Raw genomic sequence first — 25,566 nt, forward strand, 5'->3', positions numbered from 1 at the left:
ACCCATGAAAGATGGGGATAAAGGACTGGTAGAACCAGAGGGGTTGAAAACACCAAGGGAACATAGACCACAGAATCGGCTAAGCAAGCTCATAGGGATTTGGAGAGACTGAAGCAAGAATCATGGAACATGCATTGGTCTTCACTAGATTCTCTGAAGATAAGTTGTGATTATTTAGCTTGAAATTTCTGTGTGACACCTAGCAGTGGGAGGGAGCATGTCTCTGAGTCTTTTTCCGTATACTTGGGATCTTTTCCTCTTACTGGATTACTGTGCCAGTCCTGACGTGAGGATTTGTGCCTAGTCTTAGTGTATCTTGTTATGTCGATTTTGGTTTGGTTTGCCCTCCTCCCCTCCTCCTCCTCCTCCTCCTCCTCCTCCTCCTCCTCCTCCTCCTCCTCCTCCTCCTCCCTCCTCCTCCTCCCTCCTCCTCCTCCTCCTCCTTCTCCTCTTCCTTCTCCTCCTCCACATTCTCTTTCATATTCTCCTCCTTCTCTATCCTCTTCCTATTTCTTTTTCCTTGTTTATTTCCTTGTTTCCTTTTTTGACATAGCATGTTTCTTTGTAGCTTTTGCTGTCCTGGAACTCACCCTGTAAACTTGGCTTGTGTAAACCTCATGAAAATCTGCCTCCCAAGTGTTGGGATTAAAGGCTACCTCCTACATTGTTAGGCCTGCTCTTTTATGAAGGGAAATGGATGAGTAGATATCTAGAGAAGAGAAGAGGTAGGGAGTAGAAAGCAGGAAGGGAGAGTGGGTACACTCAGCGTTTATTTTATGAGACAAGAATATATTAAAAAACAAAAAAGAAAAGACAAAAGAGAGACCAAATTCCACTAATTAGGAGTATATTATTAAAGAAATACATAATATATATAAATATTACACCAAATTATTATTCTACGTCCCAGTGGTTTCTCTTTTTTCATCCTCTCTCTTTCTGAAGTGAGACGTATCAGAGACTTCCATGATTTGTGACTCACAGTGGTCCAAAAGTAACCAGCCAAGGATGGAGAAATGAAACTCTGAGACCATTAACTAAAAGAAACCTTTCTTCTCTTTAAGTTGTTTTGTCAAGTGTATCATCTCAGTGATGAAAGTCTGTTTAATCCATCAAAAGCTGTTCTGTCATCACAAGATAGAATGATTCACTCAAGTCACCGAAATATGACTCAGTTTACAGTTGGTGTTTTGATGCTATGCTTCTGACCTTATTCAGTTAGCTAGGTGCACTGAAAGAACTGGTATTCCACATTGCTCTGGTTCATGCTTTGACTTCTAGCTACTATTTGGAGATGACTAACTACACTAACATGTTTTCCACATTTTTAGATTTGAGACTTAGTTATAAACAAGTTACTAATTAAATTAAAATAAATTATGAATGCAATGGCATAGTATAACTAATCTTAGAGGTTATCTGAATGCTTTATCTCATTAAATCATAACTGAAATACGTGACACCACCAACATGTAATAGATAGATAAGAAAACTGACATTATTATCTTGTTAAAATAACCTTATGGTTAGCTAATTTGTGCAAATTTGATAACCTTGATTCATATCTGTCTTTGCTATGCAGTATATACCTTTTGCGTATTGTATAAAATAATGTGACCATCTTAGGCAATTACTTCTGTTAAACTGTTTTTTCTTTTAGTAGTTAATGTGTTAAACTTCATTATATTTCACCCAAATAAGACGGAGTGAAGTTTTTATTTTGAGGACGTCTCCTTAAACATTTGCTTTCATTTATTGTTTAAATGAGATACTGTGTTATTTTCTGTAACAAGGCTCACATCTGCACAACATGGTAAAACTCTTTCTAATCACGTCTGTTAGCTGTCCTGTATGTATGGGTCAGATTATAGGAAAATACCTAAAGACCCTAGGGAAAGTGGTTCAAATGCATAGAAAAGTGATTTAGAATAAGAAAGACGTGCAGAATTCCTAATTCTACATGGATTCAGAAGAATTACCATTTAGATTCACTGCTGACTTGGCTCGGGAGATTTGTTTTGATATTAAGGGAGCACTTTTGTATCAAAATCATCCCTTCAAGCTATGCTGTTATTGCAGATTTCAAAAAAAAATGCAAACTAATAAAATCTAAGGGAATCCTTTAGGTTTCTGGAGAGTTTAAATTCCACATGTGCAGATTGTCAGCTTTAAGTAAGTCATGCAAAACTCTATTTAAATGATTCCGCCTTTCCCTGAGTGTGGAAAATGGGAAATGCTATTTGGTAGTTAGAATAAAATGCTTTGAATGTTGAGGAATAGATTAAACCTGCTCACAGTCACTGAGCAGAGATAATAACAGATGATTTGAAAGTGGAAATAGTCATTTGTGATGGGTTTTGCTGTTAACACGCTAGCATGTGTGATCGCATTAGAGAGCATAGGTGAATCCAGTGAGCCATCCTGCGTTGTTGTAAATGAGTCATTCACTGGAGCTTTCTTCTTGCTTTATTTCTCCCAGCTTGCCCTTGACTCTCACTCCCCAACAAGCCCAACCAACAGCGGCACAGAATAGAAACATGTCCATGAATGCCAATCAGGAAGCCTGTCAAACAAGTCCATTGAACACAGCTTAGCACGGTGATTTCTAACTGACAAGCAAGACCCATGCAAAAAAAGAAGGCTTAGAGTGCATTGCTTCAAGGATGCACAGTTAGGAGCTATAGGGGACTTTTTGATGGTCATGCAAATCTGATTTCCAGGCCACCTAGGTCTTTATTGATCCCTATCAGGAAAGGTAAAACACTTCTTTTTCTCTGACTTTCCTTGTTAGTAAAAAAGGAATTTGCAAGTTTAATACATATCTCATCATAATGTGAAATATGACATGCAACCCAACACTTAGAAGATGTCCCAGCAAACTTCCAAACATGCTGTTTAAAATTCAAGATTAAAAGAAAAAAAAAACCCCTCTCTAAATCAAGTGCTTTGGGTTATTTTAAATATACAATCAGTATTTGAAACTTTGTCACTATTTCCCGGGTTGGTGAAGACTTACCTTTGTACCCAGGTACTTACGTTTACTGTTGGTGCTCGAAGCACCCAAATGCGAAGATACCTACAGACAGTTCTCTAAAACACATCTAATGTTTTTCTATTATATAAAATTTACTATGTCTCCACATAACATTCAACTCCCTGTATCTTTCCCTGGGCTCTACTTCAGAATTGGAGTGAGTGATCAGCCTGAACCCCCCTTTCCTCCCTCCTTCCCTTCCTTCCTTCGTTTCTTTCTGTTTGCCTATTTTTAAATTTTCTTTTCACGTGAAATGCTTTCTGTAGCTGATATATCATGTCTATATATGTTGATTAATTGCTCTCTAAAATAGCTGTTGCTTTCTGGCTAACATGCTATATGAGAGTGTAGTTATAGAGGGTTAAAGAACAGAATACAAGTGATTTACATGGAGAAATGAGATAAATGCAGAGGGTACTAAACAGGGACAAGAGAAAGGATAAACAGAAGCTATGTACTAAAATGTGCCTATAGTACATCCAAATCTATCTGTCTGTCTGTCTATCTATCTATCTATCTATCTATCTATCTATCTATCTATCTATCCACCCCTAAAACTAGAAAAATAAAACAAAACAACACAACCACCACAAAACAAAAATAACAACAAAAAACCCAACAACAAAACATTTTGCTTTGTTAATCAGGGCAGTGAAAGAGACCATCAAAACTTTATCAGTTATTACTATTGTACCTGGCTGTTCTCCAGAGGATAAATGGGAATAATTATCTGTATAATTTAAAGTTAAGGAACTATTGCTGATGATGTACTGTATTTCTGACACAGAGCCAAGAGATCCTTGAGCTAGAACTGACCTGAGTTGCTCCCCACTAAGGACTACTGGGAGATACCATTCAGTATTCAAACATCCCATGGAAGAAAGAAGTTCAAAGCCCTACCTTGTTATGACACCTGCTATCCTGAAGAATGACCAGCATGGTACAATAAACTCAAGAATGCAGTAGTAACACACATATTGTGCTGTTAAACAACACTTTTCTAGTTGTACTTCTGACCCACTGAAGAAGAGGGAAATAATGACTGGTCCTGGAACCTTGCCAACCACCTAGCGATGATGAATTCACTGAATTTGGAAAATAATCTACTGAACCACAGCGATCTCTAACTACATTCTAAGTATTTATCCTTATACCTATAGATGCATGCAGTTTTTGCTCCTCATCAAGGAAATTTTTCTTTGTAGCAGATAGAAACTCTTATAGATTAAGTACAATCAATGAAAATGCAGAATTATGGAGCCCAGTCCAAACTACAATGCAACCTCTACACCTAAGGCTCAGGGATAATTTTAGAAGAGGAGATAGAATGTACATGCCATGAGAACGAGTAATTTGTTGTGAGCCTGTCTTCTCAGAATGTCAGAAGTTATATTAATAACATCTCATCAACATTGCTGTTTAAATATGAAGTGAACAAGAATGAAAATTAATATGGTAATATGAAAGGGGAAACCTCATGAGGAGAGCACAGCCCAACATAAAGAATTATTGTCAACTAAAGTATGCTGAGAATGGACAAAATAGTTTCTCACAATGAAGAACATACCAATTTGGTTATCTGTAGCATTAAACAACAAAGGATGTTCCATCCCATGAGGGCACCGGCTACTCTTTCGCTCTGGCACCACTGCCTCCACGGCTAGTCCCACGTAGCGACCACCTTTCATGAGGTTAGCTGTCACAAATCCCTGTAACCTGGTAAAATCAAAACTCTAGAGGCTTGTAATTTATCAGTCAGACTTACATCAGTAAATTCTCAACCTACAAAACACCCGAAGGCAAAACTCAGAGCCAACTGATATTGATATGAGCTGTCCACTTAGATTGGACAAATTGTCCTATAATAATCCATCCACTACATGATAGTCATAGCTACCTGTGGCTATTTAAAGCCACACAGATCTGGGTTGTATTTTTCTTCTTCTCTCTTCCTTCCTTCTTCCTCTCTCTCCTATCTCTCCCTTCTCTCAAAAATTCTGTGTCTGCCCTTCTTTTCTGCTATCCAATCACAGGTGCTAGCTTTGTCTTTCACCTGCCCTCACCTGCTAACAGACAAGAATCTACAGTTATCTAATACAAAATGATAATGCCTGAAATCATAACACAATAACAATGTACAGAATTACCAGATTGTATTTATGAATATATACATAATTTTATAATAATTAATAAGATACAGTGCATAAACTGAAAGAGAGAAAGAAGAGGTATAAAGGAAGGCTTGGAGTGAGGAAAGAGAAGGTAGGATTGATGTGATTATACTATAAACAAAAAAGAGAAAAGAAAATATATTTTCTTTCTAGTAATTGATTTAAAAGAGTAGGAATGTTATATTCTAGAATTTAGTGCATATGGGATAGCTTTCTAATACTTTCTGCTAATCTGTTTTCATATCTAACTGGATTCATTTTCTTATTAATTGAGGGGGGGTAGAGAAGTTAAGTAGCTATTTGTATAGCTTAAAGTTAAGTCCAAGTCTACAGCACATTTCTTGAAAGAACAATGCTTCCATATTTTGCATTTATATTATGGGAACTAAGATAGGAAAACTATTTCAAGTGAAATAGTAATAATTGCAGTGACTAACTCCACCCAAATCACCATCCCTTAAAATCCAGTCACCTTATAATGTATGACAGCACTATACTTATGCCTGGAGTCAGTAGAGAGGACAATATAAACATGACAGAAAAGCTTTAAGATTATTTTAAAGATTTTCACCAATCTTATATATCACCAGTATATTCTCTTCCCCCTAGTGCGTGAGTGGAATTTATTAACATTGTATTTCTATGGTTCTTGTTATTATGTTGTATTATTTGGAAAAATTAGATTTTTTAGTTGTAATTTATATTCTTAATCATATGAATTTGAGTTAATTCAAAAAGGAGACTAATCTGGATGAGACTGACCTAATCCAAGTCAATTCTCCAAAGAAACCAAACAGAAAGTGAATATCTCCTATTTACATGAAAAAAAGATTAATATGAACTTGAGGGGAGTCAATCATATATTGAGGAATCAAGATCAACCTTTACAAGGATGTTCTATTGGAAATAGTCAACAAAGAAAGGAGGAATTACTTCTAATTCCAAGAAATGAATTATATAATAGTGAGTCATCTGGACAGAGAACCAGAGTCTCCAGGGAGATCACAGTCCTACATGCTTCTTTGATTTCAATCTGATAGAACCAAAATTAGTGGAATCAATAAAGGTTCACCAAGACTCCTAAGCCACACTCTTTATGTGTGGCACTTTATTTCAAAGTCATAAAAAAGGTCTAAATTAAATGCCAAATAAATGAACAAAATAAGAATTTAATCAAGGAAACATAAGTTAACTTAGGTAAGAGGAAGGGAAACACTAGTGTTACCTACTTGGCCTTATCATTTTTCATTTTCCTGTACTGATTTATCCAAAAACACATTCTGAAATATAGACTCACAGTCAAAAGATCTATTATTGCAGTGTGCTGTAAAAATCTTGCCAGAAAACAGAAGAATTCAAAGAATACAGACATTCTGAGCAAAATCCCAGAATTGGCTTTATGTCATGAGGGCCACCTGCCACACATTTATATTGTAGACTTCCTATGCACTTGGGCCAGGGTGCAGGTCCTAATAACTCAGTGCACTCAAGAATAGAACTTAGGCCTTTGCTGTGAAGTCAAGGACAGGTGTTAGAATTGAGACACAATTACAGATGGTTAAAAATAAAAGTGATAGTCCCCTCCCAATTTGTAAAATGATATAAATCAATCTAAGTTATATACCCATAATTAATTTGAGCCATTGCAAAAAATATTCCAACAAACAGATTAGTAAGTTAAATTCTTGTTAAAATCAATATAAACTTACTTTGAACATGTGTCTCTATATTATATTTACCAGCCTTGAAAGAACTCCTGTGTTCCAGAGACTACTTTATTTATATCCTTTCGTTTAAGTTACAGCAAAGAAAGTTAAATAAAAGGAACATGCTAGGAGGGTATGAGGCTGCGGGTTATAATACTAAATTAAGATCTTTAACCTTGTTCAAAGTTTCGAGTCCCAGTTTCTAAAACTTAGTTGTACAATTTTAGACAATGCCAAAATATATAATTTTGCTTCTACGGTCCATATGTGAGTGCATATTTCGGATGGTTGTTTAGATAGCATGAGAAGAGGCTCCTCCACAATACTTTCTTACAGCCAAGAACACCTGCCACGAGCTCGTGATTATTTTTGGTGTCTTTATTTTGCTTACCAATCTGCAGTTATAAAACAGAGCCGCTGAATCCACCTCAAGTCTAGAAGCCCCATTTCTGATCAGCATCTCTTCTTCAGATGAAGTTTCTTTGTTTTCTTATTTCTTTTGTGTCTCCAGTCAAGAGGGGTAAAGTCTTTTTTTCCCCAAAGGTTTGATAATAACCTGAAATATCACAGAAACCATGAGTGTTATCTTTTTCTGCCCTGTGTTTGCTTAGATATCAACTTACTTGCCATATAGTCACATGGACCCGATCATTAAAATAATAAATGTTATTTGTACCCTCACTATACATAGCATCTAAAATTTCATGTTGAATCGCGTCACATAACCCTAACATTCTCAGATGGGGTGAATACTGTACTGCCATCCAGGCTGCAGTGGAACAATCCAAAACCTCGTTGGAACACTTACATGTGCTACTCACTCATGTTTTAAAATGGCCATTAGAATCATACGAGATTTATAGTCCATAGAGGAATGTTGTGACAACAAGTAGGAGTATAATTAACAAGGAGGACACCAGTATGCACACCGGCTTCCCCAGACGAAGTGGCACAAGCTGCTACCCTTACATGGGAATCCAAACAAAGGATGAAGCCTGCGCTCCTGACTCCTGAACAGCTTTAGCAGTGGGTGGTTCTACTCATTTCAGCCAATTCCTGAGGTCCCGAAAGAGAAAGTTGAGCCAGGATTACAGGCATCTCGAGCATACTTATCACCAGGCAGTGGAGAAATTTGAATCCCATGGATATATAACTGAAATTGAATATATAATTGAAATTGAAATATCAGGAATATATTCTTGCTGCACAGGACAGACTTTCCACATTGCATACCTGGGGTTTTTAACTGAAGTATCATGGTTTGTTGTTTGTTTAATTCTTGACTTCACAAATGAAGATGGATCAGGATAAAGATATTATCCATCCCGCCTCAGTCTTATTAGAGCACTTATTTCTTCATGAGTTTGAAAGACTGCTCATTGGTTAATTACTCTATTGAGTGATGTATGCAAATCACCTGTCTCCACTACAACCCCTTGAAGGTAGACAGTACTATTTTGGGATGATAAAATGGTTTCCCGTTTATTCTCTGTCTGTAGTTTAGTGTTTTATTTATTTTTTATGGAATTTTCATTTAGAGTTTATGCCACCTTTAATCATAGCAGAAACTGGAAACATGTAATGCTTAGTAAATATACTGAATAAAAGAAAGAGTACATGAATGCTTAAAAGTTAGTGAAGATGAAGAACTTCTTCAAGACTTGCAGTAGGAATAAAAGCTGAGCGCTCTGATCCTGCTACTCTGGTGTCTATTGACACTATCTTACAGTGCAAAACCATTGTAAATGAGCTGAGAAATTTATTCCAGTAGGATCTGAATCAGTGTGAATTCGCCTCCCTCCCTACATTTCAGATCTGTGAACCTTCCATCTATTGAGTGAACAAGCCTCAGAAAATAGAGACACACTTCTCTGACCCATCCTCTAGGGGTTCATTCATACTAGAGAGCTCATTTAATGATTTACAATGAATGAATATCTTTTCCCTTGGCAGGAAATCCATTTGGAAAAAACAAATTAAGATCAGTTACTTGATGCATTTGTGGGAACTGATCCAGGAAAGCTCATCAAGGGATTAGTTTGTCACCTTGTCTTAACTCTCTAAACTACCTTTGTCTTGGCTTTTTCTGATTGGTGTAGACCTTTGCTGACTAGTATCAGTACTATTACCACCAATAAAAATAGCATCAGGCCTCTCAAAAGCACACTAATATGTAATGATAATGCTATATATGTAACCACATACATATGAAATATATTTCATAACATTTCTAGGGTGGAGATTTGAATCATGCATGAAAGAGTCTGGTCTTTATGATAAAATTTGTAGTTATTAAAACATTAGCAATGTGAGGATATGAAAATGTCAGAACACTTATGCACTGCTATAAAGAACAACAAAAATTCAAATGCTGTGAAAAATAACTTGGCAGCACCAGAAAATGCTGATTACAGAATTCTCATTCAGTCCATAGATCCTAATCCCCAGCATTGTAACCATTGTAATAGAGTAAGGCAAATTCAGGGACTCAAATAGATGCATATATGCATGTAAACCCTGAGATAATAACCACAATCCACAAGATGGAAACAACTTCAGCATCCAGCAGTAAATGAACGAGTGAATAATCACTAGTGTGTCAAATACAAGTGATGGAACACTACTCAGCAGAGAACAAGTGGGGGTCAAAGGCATGTTATAATGAGAACCAACCTTAAAATGTTTTGTTAAATGCCAAATCAAATATTGAGCAATTCTACTTCTATTGTAACCAGAATTTGGGGAAATTCCTTTGTGGTTGCTAGAAGACCCTTGGGAAAATAAAATCTCTTCTTAGGTTTCTTAATCTCATTAATTAAAAAATAAGAATAAAAATGGAATTAAAGGGAAGTTTGAGGATAATATTATCAGAGTTTGAAAGAAGCAGCAAAATCAGAACATGTATATTGTAAATCTCAGGAGCTACACATATTAGACAAAAGAAAGAAAAACAGGTATGTGAACAGTTGTGTATGTGTGTGTGTGTGTGTGCATGTGCATGTGCATGTGCATGTGCAAGAGAGAGAAGAGGGGGAGGGGAAGGGAGAGGGAGTGAGGGAGGGAGGGGAGAAAGAGAGAGAGAGAGAGAGAGAGAGGAGAGAACATGCTGTTAATTTACTGGCCTGTAGACCCATTAAATGGCACCAAGACCATATCAAATGGGGAAGGGTAACTCTGAGGAAAGAGTTAAGATGTCAGAATAATCAGAAAAAGCATTCATTGATGGCTAGCATCCAGAAAAAGGAAACAATAAAAAGAGAAAGATGCTACGTTTTGAGACATGTACAGAAACAGTCCAACCTCAGACCATCTCAACTGTTAGGCCCTACACTGGGAGGTTGGATATTTCCAGCATGGTATCCCATTAGAGCAATACTTTTTCTGCCTATATATTTACAGTGGATTAAGGAAAGCCTGGCTTCCTAGAGGTAGTCTTACCCACCATTCAGTTTTCCCTTGGCTAAATAGTTGACACAATCAATTGGAATTTTAGGTCTCCACTCGTACTAGTGATTTCACTCTCTTGACCAGAGGGACGTTGTTTTTAATGGATCATTATTGTCATTCATTCTTATATTATAAAATTGATTGCTACTCAACTGATAGTACAATTAAATTAAAATGTAGGACAGAAAATAAAAGAAAATGGAAGATAATGCTAATATTTAGTGAATTTCTTTGTGGGATGATGGGAAGTTTTAGACATATAGTAGTGTCTGTACAAGTTATGATAATAATTAATGTCATCTAGGTTTTATATAGCTACAAATATATTACATATTTTATGAATGTAAAGGTAAAACTATCTAGGAGCAAAGGGGACCAATGGGAAGGGGAAGGTCAACACAAATGAAGATAGAGGGGTGTCCAAGTTTAGGTTACTAGGAACAAAGTACTGTGACAAAGCAATTTGGGGAGGAAAGGGTTTGTTTGGCCTACTCTTCCATGCCACTGTTCATCACTGAAGGGACAAGGGACAGGAACTCTTTTTTTTTTTTGGTAAGGTAAACAAAACAACAGTTTTTAATAAATTCTCCCCGAACCCCATAATTAACAATTGTTATCTTCTGAGGCCTGCAGCTTCTTGCCTCTGAGTAACTTTGAGTCAAGACAGGTAATTGTTATTTAATAACAAGCAATATTTACTTTCACAAAACCAAGTTTTGTCCAACAATGATGTTCTACTCAGTTGACTGGCGTCCAGAATGACCCCGTGCAGGCTCCCAGCAACCAGGAATGATTGTATCAGTCACCCCTACAGAAAATAAAAGACAAGTCCTGCTGAGATGCTTTAGAAGGTGGGGCAATACAGAATGGGTAGTATATAAATATCATCTAAGGCCACATGATCAGTAACAGAAATGAAGATTTTAAGTGGCATAATGCTTCACTTTTTTTTTTTTTATTAACTTGAGTATTTCTTATATACATTTGAGTGTTATTCCCTTTCGGTTTCCGGACAAACATCCCCCTCCTCCCCTTCTTTATGGGTGTTCCCTCCCCATCCTCCCTCTTGCCGCCCTCCCCCAACAATCTAGTTCACTGGGGTTCAGTCTTAGCAGGACCCAGGGCTTCCCCTTCCACTGGTGCTCTGCTTGGATATTCATTGCTACCTATGAGGTCAGAGTCCAGGGTCAGTCCATGTACAGGAACTCAAAGAGGGCAGGAACCTGGAGACCTGAGCTGATGCAGATGCCATGAAAGGGTGCTGCTCACTAGCTTGCTCTCTATTGCTTCTTCATCCTTGTTCAGCCAGTTCTCTTATAGAACCCTGAACTGTCAGCCCAGGGGTGACCTCTGCTACAATGTATGTGGCCCATTCTCATCCATCACTAATTAAAAAAAATTCCCTACAATTTGCCTACATTGCCTAAAATCTGAATACATGTCTTAATTGAGGTTCCCTCCTCTTAAGTGACTATAGCTTGTGTCATGTTCATATAAAAGAATCCAGCACCCAGAGGTTGTCAATAAAATAGATATTCACAGAGAATACTTATTTTCCAAAACCCCATACATCATGTGTAATTTCTTGTCCAGTGATTGTTCAGGCTTCATAAACCATTGCTGGCTTGAAAAGGTGCATCTTCTCCTGCATAGCGATTATTCTTCTCTTCTCTGGTGCTGTTATGGTTCCCTGTGTAACTAGTTTTACCAATGAAATTTGAAAAGAATTTTCTCAGTTAAACTTAAAATAAATGCCTGATTCTTTCATGAGATGGGAAACACTTTATGAAGAAGCAGCTCTGTTGTAGATTTGGAGTAGTTGAGGCAAAGAAAGTTAGAAAACCCAACTAGAAATGTATACATTGCTTAAAAGTCTGTAGAAATACTATTTTTCTCTGTCCCAGAATCATCAAGCTTAGCCATCAGACTCATGGACAAGAACATGAGTTAAGTAGTGTGTTTCATATCTTTTTTACATGTTTATGAGATAAAATATTCCACACAAGGATTTTAGGTCAGCTTGGGTCAGAGACTAAAGGTCGAATAAAATAGTTCTATAGCTGATCAAGTGTATCAGTAGTAGTAAGTTAATAAAATTTTAGAATTGCTTGTCAATGTGGCATGCCTTAGCTCAGCCTTAGTAGTGAATCAAAATCCCAGAATAGGCTAAGCATATGTCCTAGCACTATAGCCACAGTGAGTGTTGCATGAATGATAGTCTAATACTTCTCCCAGAATTGTCTACTTTGATAATATTCAGACAATATTTATTGGATCCTAATCTTTGGAGAAATTTATGCCACTAGAAACTAGACATAGGACAATTATGTTCGATAGAAATTGCTAATCTCCTATGGACAAAAAATATGAATACAACATCATTAATAATTTAGTATTAAGGAAACTTTTTTAATTTCTATTGTGTTACATGAGCCAAAAACTATTCATCATTCAGATAATTTTTCTTTTTATTCATATTTGCATTGTCTTCCTAATACTAAAAGAAATTAAACATTATATCTTAGAAGTTAGAAAATGTTGAATAGGTTCTTCACTACAAGACTTACCATTACTTTCTCAAAATAGTAATATATCCTGTGTTTCTCTGATAGAAGACATGTATGCCTATCTGTAATTATTTCAAAATTTGTTTTTATTTACAGAACCTATCTCTGGAGATTAATGATTTGTTAAGCATATTTGGGAAAATATTGTTCTACACATAGCTTATAGCTTGCAAATGGTTTCCATCACCGAGGGTAAAATCTCCCCCTTTTGTTACTCATAATAAATATAAAACAACAATTAAGATAATAACACAAGACAAGTGTTTTTAGACTCACAAGTGAAGGGACACACACCTAAGAATCATCATATTCTGAATCAATTTTCTGTGGAGAAGTCACAGGAAACCATGTGATTCCAATACATAGATATGTGATTTGTGCACTAAACATTGAGTCTGTTGCCTGTTATTGAGAGCTCCAGAGATGTCTTATCTGCATGCTATATCTGCCTATAAAGAACCAAGTGCCCTCAGGCTGGGGAGATGGCTAATTGAGTAAAGGTGTTTGTTGCCAAGCATGATGACCCAGGTTCAATCCCATGTGGTAGAACAGAAATAGCTCAAGTAAGTTGTCTTTTGATATCACACATGTGCTGTGGCATTAGTGTGTACATGTGTGCATACATATAAAATCAATCAATCAACCAACCAATCAATCAATTAAATTAAAAGCAAGTGCTGCTGTCCACAATTGTGGTGATGATGAAACTTCACTATACTATTGAGAGATGTCCTATAGAGTTTCATAGCAGATTGCTTTCATCAATCTTGTGAAGTCCTTACTTTCCAGTCATCTTACTACACAACTTTATCTGCATCTCAGTCATAAAACCCCAGACCCGAAGCACAGAGGCAGACAGTCCTTCCATGAACCTTGTAACTAGACTCCGAGGGTTGGTTTTTACATACTAGAAACATGAAGTATAAACTTAAGAGAGAGTCAGTTAGTCATGGAAAGTTTCTATATTTTGGATGAAAAAAGAGAAGTAAGTCTAGAAAGATGGTGTGCATGGAAGAAGATGTCAAAAACCCAAATTTTACATTCTATTTCCCCTTTAGACAATATTTATGAGTTGCTACTAAACTACATAAAATTCAAATTGATCCTAATAATATTTTGTTGTGTATTTTAGCTATATAAACTGGCTTTGGGCCATTTTAAATGTTTAAAAAAAGTTGGATGGGGTACTAGGGACAGTATGAAGAAAATTTCAGATAATATAAATGAAAGATCGAAAATTATTGCTTTACTATTCACCCTAATGAAGAATCTATAATGCTGTTTCATTATCTATGAGGTATTGGATATATCGCTTAAGCTCTTAATCAATTTCCTCACTGGTGAGGTGGAATAATGAGACTAGTGATTATACCACACATTTAAAATGGGGATTAAATAATAGGATATATACAGTGTCCCTAGGTCCATCTTCTGCCTTGATTCTTATGTGGACACTGCAAAGCGATTCCTACAGTGTCTGCAGTGATTTTCTTTGGCTGTTACGCCAGGCCAAAATAAGGTCTAATGCCAAGCCACTGTGAGTCCCCCCACATAGATTATTTTCTGCATAGCTTTCTGTCTTCTGGAAATATTTTTTTTCTGAAATGTTCAGTTATCTCATTTTCTTTAAGTCTTAACTTTTGTTTGTTCAGTTCACAGGGACTACTTCTGCTTGGAGACTCTTCCAAAGCATTGCTGTTCAGACACTGTTTCCAGGAAAGTATCTACAAATGAAGCTTCAAGGATGCTTGCTCGATCTCTTTCTTTCTTTCTTTCTTTCTTTCTTTCTTTCTTTCTTTCTTTCTTTCTTTCTTTCTTTCTTTCTTTCTTTCTTTCTTTCTTCCTTCCTTCCTTCCTTCCTTCCTTTCTTTTTCTTTCTTTCAATTAAACATTCCATTCATTTACATCTCAAATGATATCCTCCTTCCCAGTTACCCCTCCACAAACCCTTCATCCCATATCCTTCCTCTTTGCCCCTGTGAGGGTGCTCCCCCACCCACTTGCCCACTCCTACCCTACAACTCTAACATCCACCTATGCTGGGGGTATTCAACCTCCACAGAACCTCCCTACCCATTGCTGTCAGACAAGGTCATCCTCTGCTACATATGTATCTGGAGCCATGGATCTCCCTGTACACTCTTTGGTTGGTGGTCTAGGTCCTGAAAGCACTGGGTGGTCTGGCAAGATAACATTGTTGTTCCAATGGGGTTCCAATCCCCCTCTGCTTCTCCAGTCCTTTTGCCAGTTACCCGACCCGGGTTCCTCGAACTCAGTCTGATGGTTGCCTCCTTCTGGAGATCAAATCTGTTAGTAACTTGTCACCTACTGGCTGAAAAAAATTATACTTATTTCTGATTTTTTCTTAAAATAACTTTTATATTTATTTTTTATTGATTAAATGTGTTTGACAATTCATTGTGCGTGCCATAATGCATTCTGATTATAAACACCACCTTCCCTTTCTTATTTTTCTTCCACTTTTGTAATCCCTCTCTTCCCTAAAGAATCCCTTTCCCACTTGAGATTAGAATCAGAATAGGTCAAAACATACAAAATGAAAAGAGCTCAAGAAAAGGCACGAGGAACAGATATAAACGTGGGGAACCGCTTTGTGTGTGTGTGTGTGTGTATGCTGTGTATGCTCGCATGTGCACAAAGAACCAGTATGGTAAAATAACAACAAAAGAAATATTTTAAAAGAAAATTTAAACATAAAAGAAAGGCACTGACAGGACATTGTGGCCCATACATATACAGCCAACAGGCTAGGTAAGATGGATGAAACAAAGAAGTGCAGGCTGACAGGAACCGGATGTAGATCTCTCCTGAGAAACACAGCCAGAATATGGCAAATACATAGGCGAATGCCAGCAGCAAACCACTGAACTGAGAACTGGACCCCCGTTGAGGGAATCAGAGAAAGGACTGAAAGAGCTGAAGGGGGCTTGAGACACCATATGAACAACACTGCCAACCAACCAGAGCTTGCAGGGACTAAGCCATTTCCCAAAGACTATACATGGACTGACCCTGGACTCTGAACTCATAGGTAGCAATGAATAACCTAGTAAGAGCACCAGTGGAAGGGGAAGCCCTTGGTCCTGCCAAGACTGAAACCCTAGTGAACAGGATTGTTGGAGGAAGGGCGGTAATGGTGGGAGGATGGGGAGGGGAACACCCATATAGTAGGGGAGGGGCTACGGGGATGTTGGCCTGGAAACCTGGAAAGGGAATAACAATTGAAATGTAAATAAGAAATATCCAATTTAATAAAGATGGAAAAAAAGAAATCTCCAAAGATCCCATTGAACTTGTTTTTTATTGTCCATCTACTCCTGGGCAATAACATCTCACCCTTAAGACTAGTTCGTTTTCCCAGTGAAACTCCTCTGGAGAAAGTTAAAATTCTAGTTTTTAATTTTGGTAAAAATCTAAATCCAGTCTAGCTTATCATCAATACTTACGTGGAATTTGCTTTATCGTTGCTGGTTTTTTATGTAAATTATTAGAGGAGGGGCCCCATTGTTTTGGAAGCTTTCGCAAAATGTTTCCATTAATATTGTTTCTTCTACTATAATGAGTTTTCATCGTGCATGGAACATTCTGTGTTACAGTAAATTCTATCATTTCCAGGTGAGAGTTCTACTACATGGTGAATTAAATTATAGATATTTGTGTTCTAAAATATCAAACTTCCAAGTACTTTATTTATAATTTGTTACTACTTATTTGAGTGCCTATCCTGTATTGTATTTTTTATGTTATTGCTCCACTTGACAATTTTTGTTTGCTTTTTTGTTTCATACTGTGGTAGAGGATCCATTTTAATACTTTATATGCATATATAAGATAATAAAAGATTAAAAGGCAGTTATAAGTCTTACTGCCTCTACCTGATAGAGGAAAATTAAGGGAAGATTCACCAGGGACTAACAATTTCAATCATATCTTTCATCAAAACTGAAAGTCCAGAGTCATGTGCTCTCCACTTGACACTTTCAAGTCTCCTTGGTGGCATGGAAATTTTACCCATTAATGAGTGAAAAGGATTATGTCACTAAACAAAGTTTGATAGTTTTAATGACATTTTTCAAAGTAAATATCTCTTGAACTAGGATAGTAAGCTGCTTTTATTTTTTTAACATTATATGGTTAACTGCTTGTGTGTTCAAACTCCAGCAACAGATCACAAGAGATCAAAGATCAACATGATTATACTCTGTATTCAGAGAACTAGGTGCCTTGTATAACTTTCATCAACCACAGAATCTTTAAATGAAAATAAAGTTTGAGCATGGTCGACCTTGTATACTCTATTTTTCCATTATTTAATAATAAACTACACAGGGAAATATATCCCTATAAATAATTAAAATATTAGGAAGTGAGAGTACTCCATTTTATGATGTCAAATATACAACCTTTAATGGCAGACTAATATCAGTTAAAATCCTGTTTGCTTTAGTGGGTGTGTGCTTCTTAGTGGTTAATTTAACCTCAAGTTTCATGTTTAACTTTTGAGAATGAGAGATATTATCTATTATCTTTGTCTAGCTCCTAGAACTTAGTAATTTCTAAACGGGTTCATGGGTATAAAATATACATTCTATGTCTTTCATTGTATAGCTAATTATACATTATATTAGTTATTATAAAAATATACTTATGTATATTCTAGAGTTATGTAGGTTTTTTTTATATTACACTCCCTATGTGTTCTCAAATAGACTCCAGTTCTTCATACCTCATCTGGTCAATGATTACCTTATAAATATTGTGGGAGCAGTGACCAAAGGGTTTCTTAGAGACTATGATGAAAGAACAAAGAAGTATATAGTTTTGTGTTTGTATAGGAGTGGACTTGACAAGACCAGTCTTGGGCTAAAACCAGTACAGTGAAGAGTGAAGGTTGAGGCTGGGCCATGGTTCTCAGTACTTAGGCATCTGTTTCTGTGGTATCCTCTTTTCCCTTTGGCACCACTGGCTGACTTAACCCTCTGCTGACAATGGCTGCCTGCTTCCAAATATTCAGAAGGCTGTCCTTCTTAATAACATCACTTGACATAGGTCATCAGCTTACTACAGAATTCTGGACGCTGCTTTTTTTTTATTTGCCCTCTTTATTTATGATTTGCTTTGTTTCTCATCTGGTTCTGCCCTGGACACTTGGCCATTTGGGAACCTTACTCCAAGAGGTTTGGGTCAAAGTACAGTAATGTAATTCTTTTCATCTTTTTTTTTGAAAAGATCAATATATGGCTTGAGAAAGACTTTTGTACTAAGATATTATAAAATCAGCATTTGATGGGACATGTTTAGAAACTTTATAACTTTATGAAATTCATAACATTGTGAATTTACTGTAAGACACATAGCTTCTCTCTGAAATTCCAATCTCAGGTAGTAGTTGAGGTGAGGTTATTTTTAATTCTTTGACTTTTTTTTTTTTTTTTGGTCTTAGGGTGGTCTGTGTTTCTCATTTCCAACAGAGGCCTATGTTTCTCCTTTGATATTGTCTTTCATATAACACATGAATTACAGTAGAGAATCAACATGATTAATCCATGAACTCCTAAAAATCAGTTTCCTCTGTTCAACACCACACACACACACACACACACACACACACACACACACACACACACACACGCAGGACATTTGAGTTTTATGAGTTTGAAAGCTATGCCATATTAGAAACTGAAATTTTTATTCAGAGATTCTTCACCTTTGGACTTAAAACCTCTTCACCCAGAGGTTTGCTCATAGTCAAGGCAAAGAGCTAATTAGAGCTAATATTGGAAATATAAAAATGAGTTTACAGAAAATTAATATTGTTGTAGATCCCTTATTATTTCATGGGGTTTTAAAGACAAATGGAAGCAGAGGTTAACACCTTGTGAGAACACCACACAGCAGAAGTTCAACTATTGGTGATTTGGGATTTTAGCAAATGAGAAATCACATTGTGCTAATTTCTTAAGTATTCAAATATGTTTTTCTCATCACAGCAAATGATATTTTTTGACCTTGACTGAAGATGTCATTTCTGAATTCCTGAGAATAATGCCATTAGGTATCAGCAGTTGAGAGACAGAAATGGAGGCAGTAGAAAGGTTGATTATCTCTGGAACATGCATTGGTTCTCTTCTGCTTTGTTTATTAGTAGTGTTTCATCCCCCACAACCCACATTTATTTTAGCTCCTCCTTCTTTTTCGTGCCTCCCAGCCCATCATCTACTTTCCCCACGAATTTCCTTACCAATCATCTTGTTTTGTTTTGTGACCCTCTGAAATTACTCAGCCACGTCTGTGATTTTTGGTTTAGAGGTAGTTGTTAGAGCCTCCTGTGATCCACCAGTGGTTACACAGCTAAACACAATGACTCCCTCTTCTAGAATCTGTCAGTACGCAACATGGTTCAGTAAGGATGGGTAGGAACTTTTGAATATTGACTATTGACATAGACAGACTTATATGGATCCAGTGCAGATGCTATAAATTCATTTGAAATGACTGCGTGAGATTCAGTAGATGGTATTTCCTAACCCCTTTCCTACCTTCTGATTCTCTTCCATTATGTATTTTAAAGCTTTAAGAAGGTGGCATAAGTCTTATATGAGATTAATCCCCAGCTGTCATGTTTTCTTGGCACTTTGAACACTCATGATCCTCTCTATTTACTGCCAAAGGAAGACTTCTTTGATTATGGCCCAGAGTAACATTAATATATATATATATATATATATATATATATATATGACAATTTGACATTGGTCTCCCCCATAGAGCCTATGATGTCTCTAGCAAACACTAAAATTCCACTGCTGAGAATCAGAGATATTCATAAAAGTTTTTGGCAAGGAGATACCTCCCAAACAATGGTTATTTGAAAGAAATTATGTAAGTTTCACTAAAAATTATGTTCAAATCTAAGGGAGATTTTTTTTTAATATTTGTCTTCATCAGAGTTGAAGGGATGACATCTTTCTTTGAAGCACAGCCTATACAATAAACTAAGGTTTCATCTTGCAAAGTGTTTGTTTGCACATCAGTTTCATTTTGGCTTCCATTTTAACTTCTTGAATTGTGGTAGGTTTCCATTCTATATAAACACTGAAATAAAAACTCTGAATTTTTTTCTCTCCTGCTTTAGCACCTCTATACCCATATGTACCAGGTCTATATCTATAATCTGGCTAATGACTCTTATCCTGATACAAGACTAATACTATCACCTCCTTTTTCTCTTCCAAATATGTGAAACATCTTTCCTCTGTTTCTAGCTACTGTTACAGTCAGCTGAAAGAAAACTGGAGGTTGTTTCGAAGAGCCAATTTTAACATGATTGACCTTTACTTTTTGGTAGAGAATGTCCGAGGTAAAGTATTAAAATTATAGATTAGGATTATAGATTCCCAAGATGCTCATACATATTTTAAAATGTTATTACAGTTACTATAATTGGGTCCGAAATTAGATTGATAAATTGGTGTGTATAGAGTAATTTAATTAATAATAGAAAATTTAAGAATTCACAATTTAGAAAAATTATCTATATATGAAGTAGGAGTTGTTCAATTTAATCAGAGATTAGGAAGTGTCTTCTTGAGAAAAAATATTTATAGATAGAGATTTGGGGATGAGATAGTATATCTAGAAATTGGGAGAACAACCAGACATTGCATTGTTTCAGACTTATTCTATTTTTGTTTTTGAGAACTTATTAAAAGATTTTTAGGATTATGAGAACTGGTTATTAAATACATTATTTGAATTTCAATTAAATAAACTCCTTTTTAAGCAATGGTAGTTAATGCAGTTTATCTTGTGGTTAATATACTGATTTTTAAGTTATTCGTATCTGAATTCTATTTCAGGTGAAATAAAAAAGCTATGTTACTGTACATCTTTTCAAACTTTATAAACAATGAGGTCATGTAAGTCATTGCTTAGGATACAGTGATGTAAGTATCATCACACCAAAGATGGTAGAAGGTATAAATTACAGTCGCTCTACTAGTACTTTTAGAATCCAGTTCTTGGATATTTATCTCCCACTAATGACTTAAGGAGAAGTAAGTTTACTGGCACGTGATCAACTCAGTAATTTCCCATTGTCCCTTAATGGTGACCTCCATACAAAATGAATTGGTAATAGGCTTAATCATGGGCGAATCTTTATCAATAACAGAAGGTGCACTGAATTCCTGCGTGCAGTGGGATCTCACTGGGACAGAACACACTGTCTCACAGTATTCTTCACCAATTTCTGGTTCTTACATTCCTTCCATCTCCTATTCACAGGTTCCTTGAGATTTAAGAAATAGTGTAAGTGTAACAGATGTGTCATTTAGGGCCAAACCTTCCAGAATCATTTACTTCACATCTTCTGGTAAACTGTGAATCTGGTAAATTGTATTCACTGCTACCCATTACAGGAAGAGGTTTTTCTAAATGAAGCTGAGAATAGGACCAGTCCATGGATGTAGATAGAAGTATGTAGAGGGAAGATTGGCACCATGTTCACTTAAAAAAATAATGGTATTAGGTTCTCACCTTAGTCTTTGACTTCCCCAGTCATGTGCTCTTTATCAAGTTTACAGAATCACACATTAGTTTATTTCTATGGATGGCCTTCAAATCAAACTTGAAAGTAGTTGGTTACTTTTATAATTAGTAGTCAAGTTATTTTTGCACCGGTTGACATATCTTGTCAGTGGGGTCCTTGCTGTAGCTTATGTTTATGCTAGCAATCATAATTAACATCGGTGAGTTCCTAAGAAATGACCAAAATGTAGTATGGGTCATTTTGGCAAGAAGTGTTTCATCTGGAGAGAGAGAGAGAAGGCTACGAATGGGTTTGAATCCCTGTGTATAAAGCTGCTAACCATCAATTCACATATAAACAAATTTTAGCAAATGAAACAATAGAAATATATTTTCTCATGATTTTAGAAATAAACCTCTTTGAAGAAAAGTCAATATGTGCATATGATGCACGTAGAGATAGGACAGAAAATGAGAGAGAGAAGAGAGAAAGTGAAACAGAAATGGTAAAGTGAGGTAGGGCTTCCATCATTTTTCCTGTGCCCAGTTGTTGTTAGACTTTATTATAATGGAGAAAAAAAGAAAACATTTGTATTTTGTATATGACAATTCCTCTATAAAATGCAAAACCTCCATTTCAGTGAAGGTGCCTTTTTGATAGAATTTAAACATCTATAATGCATTATTTTACAATTTCAGATATATGCCTAAGGTGTGATCCTACAACTGAATTCTTTAAGATAAGAGGTTAAGGGTGTCACTTGTAGCCTGTAGCGTGGATCTACATTCATAACGATGGCAACCAGAGACAAATTACATTCTTGGTGCAGGAAAAAAAAGACACAACAATATGTTCCTGAGCAGGCACAAGAAAGTGGGGCTTCTGAGTCCCTAGCCTTTTTGCTCTAAACTCCTCTGACTTTGATGATTGCTAGGCTTCTATGTAAAACATTGTTACAGTTGCTCTTGGCCTCGTAGATTTTATGCCTTTGTAACTTAGCCATTTAATATACCCTAACCGGCAGGGTATACCAGAAGTACATACAACAGTTAAAGAATTAATTGTTTTTCCTCTAATACATCTAATATGGATGAGAAAACACTTGCATAATAAACAGCATCATTACAAAATCATTTCTTTTCACTGCTCTACTGTGCTCTTATACAGATACAAGACTGGGGAGGAGAGTACGAGGAAGTGATGAGATGGTGCTTGACTTTGAAGCTATCTTCAAACTGCTACTAACTTCTGGGACTTGATAGGTCATGAGAAGTGAGAACAAAGGGATTAGAGAGCACAAAAGAGTAACAAAGACAAAATAGAATCAGAATGATGTGTTCTAGTTGTTTGAAAGAACAATGCCAACTTTAATTGGCCAACTGTTAAGCAGGCTTTGTGCTATTGGGCCTTTTGGCTGCCAAACCTGGTCCCCATCTCTTTCATCTCTCCATTCTCCCCTCCTCCTCCTGTCTCCACATTGTGCAGATTAGTCTGGTCATGTCCATTCTAGACTGTCCCAGTTGTTCCTGTCTCTGGTTACACTTTCATATATAATAAATGTTCTCTTCCACCATATATAGGAACAGCCGTTTTTCTTCCATTCCCTTTTATTTCTGTTGCTCATTAACTTTTTACTGCTTAATTTTAAAACAGAATCTAGAAGTCACTCTGCCAGGCGGGCTTCATCTTGAGATCCTCCTACCTAAGCTTATCCCTTACCTGGGCTTAAAGGTTTGACCAAGATATCTTCTTTCTCCTCTGAAGCTCACATTGCCAAGGGAGTCATCACTTACGGCATAGTCACTATCACGGTACTTCCCCCAGAGGCCTCATCATCTTCATATGGTTTTGAGGCAGCCAACAGAGTTAGAGGTAGCTTGGATCCCTGCCTGACAGTCATCTACCATCGTACACACTGCAACCTACAGGCAGATGATGGGGTGGATGTCTAGCTGGGAGAGCCACATCTTGCAGAAGAGCCCCTTACTTTGCAAATAATTGTTCCCCCTACCCCCAGCTTCAGATTCATTCATATCATATTCTGGAATCCTGCACCAGCAACCAGGGCCCCTTACCTTAGACCTACTGCTTTCCCGTGGAGAGCAAGGAGCAAGTGGTATTGTCTTCCTCCTCCACTGAGAATGTTAGTAACATTCAGAATTGGAGCCAGGCAGAAGCAATGGGTGCCACAGCAAAGAGGACACATGCTGTTAGAGTATCAGTTGGCATACAGTGGTCAGGACACAACCAAGGTTCTTTTGGGATAAAGCTAAAGGTAACCTGGGAATTTCAGTAGGGACAAACCAGTGGCTAACATGTCTATGTTTGTGGCAGCCTATACATCTGTTGGGGATGGGCCCTAGAGCCTTACTGTGCCCTCGGATCAATGGCAGTTACTCCAACATCTGGTGAGTGAATCTCCAACCCCTGCTTCTCATGGCTCAGGTGGTACTGGGAGCTGTTGTGGCTGTTGTCTGTGTCCTCATTTTAGTTCTATTCCTTGTCTATCAGGGGAAGGAGACCCTCTGTATGGACGTGTCTGAGCCAACAATGGGAAGAGAAGAATTTATAGTGAGGTACTGTGCCCAAAAGTCCTGCAGTTGGTGCATCATCTATGCCATCTTGAACAGCCTGGGCATCAGCGAAGACATGAAGGAGAAACTCTAAAGTGTTATGGTATGTAGCCAAAAGGTGGCCTTTGGGAAGACCCTAGGAGAAGAAAGAGTTTGTTGCTGTGGTAGAGGTCCAGCAAAACCAAGAGCAAGCATTCCATTGTGAGGTGGCAAGTTGTGATAGGTACCCTGATTCCTGGTCTAGACAGGTAGAATCCCTGGGGATACTAAAAGGGATGGCAGGCACATTCCCAGCCTCCTAGATCAGGTTCTCAATAGTTGCAGCCCTCCACAAACCCCTGTAGAGAGGCTTGAGACAGACCAAATCACGAAGAGCAATGCCCCAAGCCCCACCTTCACAGTGAGGATGTGACCACAGGTCATGTAGGCTCAAGACAGATCAGTCATAGAGACAAGACCATGCCCCGGAATATGTAGATGAGGTGAACCACCTAAAATCTGTATTTAAGTATTGTTTTCAGAATCAAAGGTGTGCAAGAATCTCTCCATCTTCTGAGAGCTTCTGGCATAAGAGCTGTAACACCGCCTCTTGGGGAAGAGATCTGTTCTCCCAAAATCACCACCAGAAGCCCCCCTTCACTCCTCACAGGCTAGTGGTCCATCTCCTGCTGGCTTAGCCCGGCCTGAAGTGGAGGTGGAACTACACCTGCCCAAGTACTCTTCCTTTTTTCCTAGACCCTTGAACCTAGCCAGACCAGAGATCTCTGTGGAAAGCCTCTGACACAGAGGCCCACACTCCATCTTCAAGGCTTATGTGAAGGCACTGAAAATTGACATCTGGGAGAAGTTTTCTGGTTGCAAGAAGGAATTTGACAACTTCAACATGATGAAGCTCTTTGGCATGTGTTTCCTGGGTTCCGACTGAAAGGTTCTCCTAGAACCTATGATCATATTTCATTTCATGAAACAGGGAGATTTACATAGTTTCCTCCTGTATTCCTGGACTTAGGATGAGCCAGTGTCCCTGCCCTGTCAGATGCTGGTGAAGTTCATGACTAACATTGCCAGTGGTATGGAGTACCAGAGTATCAAGAGAATCATGCAGCAGGACTTGGGTACCAAGCTCTGCATACTGAATTACAACATATCTTTGTAATGCATTTAAATCACTCTGGTGTTGTTAAACTTTAATGTCAGTGTAGAGACCACTATTGGTTTAGAACCCTTTTCAATTTGATTTCATTCTTTGGTGAGAATAATACAACTACTAATAGTTAAATATCACAAATATAATGTTCCATTGCTTATGTTACCACATAATAAGTTTTTTGTATATTACCATTTTGTTCTACTGGACCAATTATCCACTGTTCTCTGCATTGTTCTGGATCTTAGCAGTGTGAAGGTGGACACTGACACAAAAGACTATTTTTTTTGACCTTCATTTCATCAAATTACAGTTGAATTAGGCCAAAACAAGACAAGGATAGGTGAGAAATGACTTATAGTCATAAGAG

The 25,566-nt window shown here is 37.3% G+C and overlaps 1 pseudogene; it reads left to right on the forward strand.

The window, feature by feature from the left end:
* The first annotated feature begins 19,341 nt into the window (after positions 1-19,341).
* Positions 19,342-25,205, forward strand: LOC116900899 (annotated as a pseudogene).
* The last annotated feature ends 361 nt before the right edge of the window (positions 25,206-25,566 follow it).

This window comes from Rattus rattus, chromosome 5 (genome assembly GCF_011064425.1).
Source record: "Rattus rattus isolate New Zealand chromosome 5, Rrattus_CSIRO_v1, whole genome shotgun sequence".
NCBI classification, from domain to species: Eukaryota; Metazoa; Chordata; class Mammalia; order Rodentia; family Muridae; genus Rattus; species Rattus rattus.